The sequence below is a fragment of the Dipteris shenzhenensis genome, chromosome 23 (assembly GCF_047967505.1).
Source record: "Dipteris shenzhenensis isolate YYH24624 ecotype China chromosome 23, Dip_SZ_1.0, whole genome shotgun sequence".
Taxonomy (NCBI): Eukaryota; Viridiplantae; Streptophyta; class Polypodiopsida; order Gleicheniales; family Dipteridaceae; genus Dipteris; species Dipteris shenzhenensis.
This window is the reverse complement of record NC_141618.1, coordinates 13698220-13704219: the sequence shown is the minus strand read 5'-3', so window position 1 is coordinate 13704219 and position 6000 is coordinate 13698220.

The window sequence follows — 6000 nt, the reverse complement described above, 5'->3', positions numbered from 1 at the left end:
GAATTTCGTATAAAAATTGTCCACCAAGTTTGACTTGGATGGGGTTGGACAGTTGGAGGAGAAAATTTTGTACTATGATATTATGGTGATTGGCCATATTCATCTTTGTCAGGAATCTGAGGACTCATGCAAGGTTGACGTATGCAAGATATTTGACGTCATCAAATGGGATTCCTCATTTCTGCTTTCTTCCATCCCAATTAATGAGCTTACCTAGTTTGGCTTCTAGACCTCACTACTTAACGAAGGGCTCTATCATTGTATGGAGACCAAATACGTGGCAGACGACATCAATACCAAGCTGAAAATGGATGGTCTTTCCCTCATCATTCAAAGTGGTCCACTAATTGAGCCACCGAGTTGAGGTCAAGAAAATAGGGGAGCTGATCCACCATTGAAGCGAGCCCTAGTGCCTCAAGATATGGAGCTACTTTTGGATTTCATAACACTTGATAAAAAGGTGTGCTATGGTAGAAGAGGTGGAAGCCTAGGTTGGTCTTGTACTTGTACAATGAGTGAACCACTAAAACCACATAGTTCCTGGAGCCACTGATGACCCATCGGTGAATTATTGCATGTGGTGACCGAGTGCTCCATAGAGAAGGGGGCCACCATCAGGGTTGTCTTGTTGGACTATTGTCTAGATTCATGTTGCTATTGTTGAGGCTTGGGTTTGGGATTCAATTCCTCTTTGGTCATGTGTCCTAGCATACCAATAGGATATGGAGGGAGGCACCGATGAAGATGGGGCTATAGAAGTAGAAGGATCTACATCGATAGAGGGAGTGGTGGAAGGGGTGGTGAGGCCTGTGGTACCATCAAAAGAGGTACCAGGTTCCATATTGTAAAAAAAGAGTGGTAAATGCAAAAAAGGTTCCTTAGGGAGTCATTTAAGCTAGAGGACATAAAGCTATGATGTTTGGAAGCTAGAATGGAACGCAAAAAGTTGAAAACAATTTTGGGCAAATTTTAGCAGAATCTGGTTAAAATTGCTAATTCAATGTTTTTGGTTAGGAGAGATTTTTATAGAACCTACTAAATTAGTGTGCATTGAATCAATGTAATTCATCATGCAATGAATTAATTAGAGCACTGAATTACCATTTTCTCACATGCTAAAATAACCCAATGTCAAATTGCTATTTTCGTGCAATGATGAATTAACAATTCAGTGTGCGATGTATCGAATTAACTGTAATTCAATGTTTGGTTTTAGATGACTATTTTTTATGTTTTTAGACTATGTAGACATTTTTTGACATCTTAATGAGACTGTAACTTAGCCTCAGTCGCAGGTGTTGGTTACCATGAGGATTGGAATAAAGGACTTACCCCAAAAAGGACACATTGAGGGGAGGATATGTGCCTTACTCTTGCATGCTTGAAGAGATGTGTATGTTGGCATGCATATGCTGACTTATGGACCCTTGGAGTATTGCTTAATCACCTAGTGTATGTTGACTATGCATGGACTATTGACACGGGCTCTCTGATTCTGTAGACTTGGATTATGAGACTACCTACCTGTTTCTAGTGATATTCATATCCTTGAGACTCACCTAAACCTAAATAATAAATAGTGCAAGTGAGTTCCAAATGGGCAGCAAATCTTTAAGAGTGCTAGAGGGCCGTATACCTCATTTCCATCAATCATGTGAAGGAGTTAGTCAATCGGGATGCCAACAACCATGTAGAATTTCTTCTTGGTGACTTGGGGTTGTCTATGGTGACTCTTATCAAGGTGGCAAGTTATTCTTATGATAGAAATATCATGTCTAGTGGCACTAGCTTGTTCACCTCAATAGGTTCTTATGATGCTATCCCCTTTTTAGGGATATATTCTTGTGATAATATTTAGTAGGGAGGGGGCTTGCGAGGTGTTACTATCTTGGACTTTTCTTGACGCCCCAAGTATAATTCTCTAGTCCAAGTTGAGACAAGTGGAGCATTGAGGGGGTTGATGGCAAGGATGGGGCCACCCTTATAGTAGGTTCTTTGCTAGAATTATAGTCCAAGTTGAGACAAGTGGAGCATTGAGGGGGTTGGTGGCAAGGATGGGGCCACCCTTACAGTAGGTTCTTTTGGTGCTACTTGTTTTTGGAAGAAGGTCCTTATGGCACTACTACATTTGTCCTTGGAATCCAAATGGTAGGTTTCTTCTCAAACTTGGGATGCATGATGGTTGTTGTGGTTGGATTGGCACATAGTCAACCACCATCATGCAAGCGGGACTTGTTGAAGGGGTATAGGAGTGGGGCTTTGGTAGCCAAAATTTTCGGTTCCCTTCATAGTACCCTTGGGCCCATAACAAGTCGTCTGAGTCCAACGTGATTTACATTATAGCTTGGTCCATTGTTGGCTCAATGCACGATTCTCCTTACGGTGACCTTTGTTAAGGCACATTGTCTAGAACTTGATAAGGGGTTGGTGTCCTTGAATGTATGAGGTTTCGGATCTTGTTTCTTATTTCTCTCGACTCCTTGGACATATGTTCGATTTAGTTGAAGTGGGGCCTTTAAGGAAGAGGGACTTGTAGTATCCTTAAGTACCAAGAGAGCCAATGACAAGGAAATTGATGAGATAACACCATGTCTTGCCCAATATGACTTCTTTTCTACTAGTTCTTATGGTCATGATGAAAAACTTAGTGTCACCTGCATGATTATTTACAAACATTATAATGGTGATATAACCCCATAATATGCATAGTCTAAATGTTTATAGCTCTAGTTGTAGCCGGATGAGGCATGAGAGGTACCTCCAATCGTTGTTCCCATGCCTCTTGAGCGGGGAAGTTGTGACTAGACCACGGTCCACCAATGCATGAGTTGTGGTGACCACTGGATTAAAGCCCTAGAGTTGCACACAACTTGGTTGGATCTATTATTAGTTCATCAAAGGTGCTATAACTCTCAAGAATGGCTTTATAAATTGCCATGCCTAGTTTTGGGCAGAGCTTGGCATTTCTAATCTTAGCCTCCTCTTGGGATTTAGGAGTGTAAGCTCCTTTTGTTCTTTCTTGTGATGGATAGATTTGAGAGTTTGTTGAGTCAATGGCCTATAGAAGCATTTAAGCTTACTTCCATTAATATACCCATCCATTTCAATTCCATCAAGTGCTGCGATTTGACATGTCCCTTGTGGAGTGATTTCCACAAACCTATATGAACCCATCCTACGATACTTCAATTTGACAACAAAGTCCAAAGAATCCTATGGAAAAGAGCTACTCACAAGACTCTCAGATGAAGAAAATGGAGGTGGATCCTCCCTTTTGTTGATGATTAAGGTCTTAGCATGAATGGAAAGAATCCAAACAAGATTTCTCTTCTAGAATATTTAACTGAAGAGCAATGGTTGTGTTTGACCATGTGACTCCAAAGTCTAGACAAAAGGTGAAGTCTCAGTGGGTTTGTTCTAGTTTTGCACAAGAACTAGTGCTGTTGCACAATAAGGTGTACTAGGAACCTTTGACAAACCATGATATTAGGATTTCCTTTTAAAAGGGGTTTTCCTTTAAAGAATGCAAAGCAGCATCCATTGTAGATGACAAGTCACAGTTCACATTTGCTCAAGAGCACATGATGCCAAAGAGAGAATGAATACGGTGGAGCAGCATGGCCATATAGTTTTTGCCCCCAAAAAAAAAGCATGGCCATATAGCTCAAAAGATGGAGAGGTGGAAGTAAAAGAGGGAAGACATGAAGGCTTCCATAGAAGTCAATCCCTCATGTGTGTCTCACCGATGCCTCCATGACCAAGCTCAATTAGATGATGTAAAACATTTGATGTCGCTCACCAAACAACAGGTGACCAATCTACAGGCTCAAGTTGATGCCACACGGCACACGCTTGATAAGGCTATAAAGCAGATGCATACGAGGGAGGCTCCATGATCACTGCTAGCTCCACATATAGCACAAGTGTAGGTAGCCCTTAAAAGAATTTGAAAGAAAAAACTAACTGGCTGCAAGGCAACTGTGAAACAATGGACCACTAAGTGCTTACAAAATTATAGTTTGAAATGGAGCTTAATGAGAACTAACTCTCACTCATTATGTAGTCATCGATCTCAGCCACCAACACAAAGGAGTTAACAAGAAAACTTGAAGTTTTCAAGGCAGTATTATTCCTTCATGATATCAGTTCTAATGCTTTAATAGGTATTTTTTATTCGTTGTTTTCAAATATTAATTGGTAGCGAGAAAGGGGCAGCTGGAAAATGCATATTTTGCATTGCTAAGTGGGTTTTTTAGTGTGGCAAATCAATTGTGATTATGAGCTCAATGAGGCAAAGATGCATTTGGATTTTTTCCAAGAAATGTTGCATGCCATGAATTCCAAATAATAATTTGTTGTTGCTCCCTGCCCCCTACCATTATAGTACTCAACGAATTTCTTTTAAGAGTTCACAAGTGCTCTGGTTGTCCTTTTCATTCGACCAAGATATACTAGATTTGTTGATGCTTCCTTAGAGACACATATACCATTTGTTATATTTGTTACAAAAGTGCCATACTCAAGGCCACTATGTGCATATGAACTACTATGAGGTAGTTCCATAAGCCACCAAAATCATGCTTGGGTTAAGTATTACAATGGCTAAGATGACTTTGACCGTGTCAAGTATGAGTCTTATCTACCAGATGATCTTACCCCTTTATATCCCAACAATTAGAACTACCATAGTAGATGGTAGTATGTCCTCCTAGAGTAGTATGGTACATTAGTATGCACTTCTAACACTACAAGTTCAAAACTACTAAGTAGTAGTACTAGCACTAGTATGATATTGCTAATTACTAGATATAAGTATGGTAGTTACGTACATGTTCTAATACTAGTAGCTATGGTAGTAATGCTACTAGCATTACTTGGTAAGTGCTAAAGCATCCTCCATATTGAAATGAACTTCCCACTAAAGTGACACAAATTACTTCAGCCCATTTTGTGCAATAAACTCTTGATTTGTGATGTCTGGTTAAATGGATCGGAAGGCAAGATGCATGAGTGTAGTTGTTGATTGGATGGGCAAGCAAGATGCACGAGTTTGGCCATTGGGTTTGCATCTTTAGTGTAGAAGAGACGGGGCAGTAGTCAGATGAGGATCTATGATGTCCAATTGATTGGATGGGAAGGCAAGATGCATAGGGTAGCTGTTGATTTGATGGGCAAGCAAGATGCATGAGTTTGGCCATTAGATTCTCATCTTTAGTGTAGAAGAGAGGGAGTGGTAGTCAAATGAGTGCATTATGGATAGAGTAGAAGGAACTCACCTAAACCATGTGACCAAAGAGTGGAGGTGTGCATAAAGTCTATAGGAAGCTATGTGGATGAAGAAGTGCATGTGCAATAGAGGATCTATGTAATTTTGATTTGCTTTGTTTGTGAATTTATGATCGCTGAGAAACATGAGTGGATCTTTGCATGATCTACAGCAGGATGTTCAGTCATGTCTGGTTGCAATGCAAACTCCTGAATGTATTTGGAGTCATCATGCCATTGATTACCTAAATGGACAACATGGAAGTCAGCCGCATAGTATGTTTCACCTTTCTTCCATTGAATAGCTTGGGAATAAAGTTTCCCTATGAATCAGCTATGCCATTGGTGAAAATATCAACCAACTTGGCTGGTCCATTCTTTCACTTTGGGCTTCTTGGGACCAAGTTTGGAATGTAGAGGTGCATGAGCATACCTTTATTGAGATGTTTTGGCACGATATGGTACTCATGCCATGCATTATACCTCATTTAATTCATATGTTATGTCCATGTTGCTTGGGCCTAGAGATCATCAAGCTTGACCACAAATTAAGTCACCATCGCATGGCTTCTGGTTCTCCAACTTGGTGCTCAACCCTGACTGCTAAAGCTTGGGTCTAGAAAATCAAAAGGCATATTTGTCTCTAGCTCATATACATGAAATATAAAAGGCTTACCAAGTATATAATGCCAAAATTCCAACACTATATACTATACGATCCAGAAGCACTTCTCA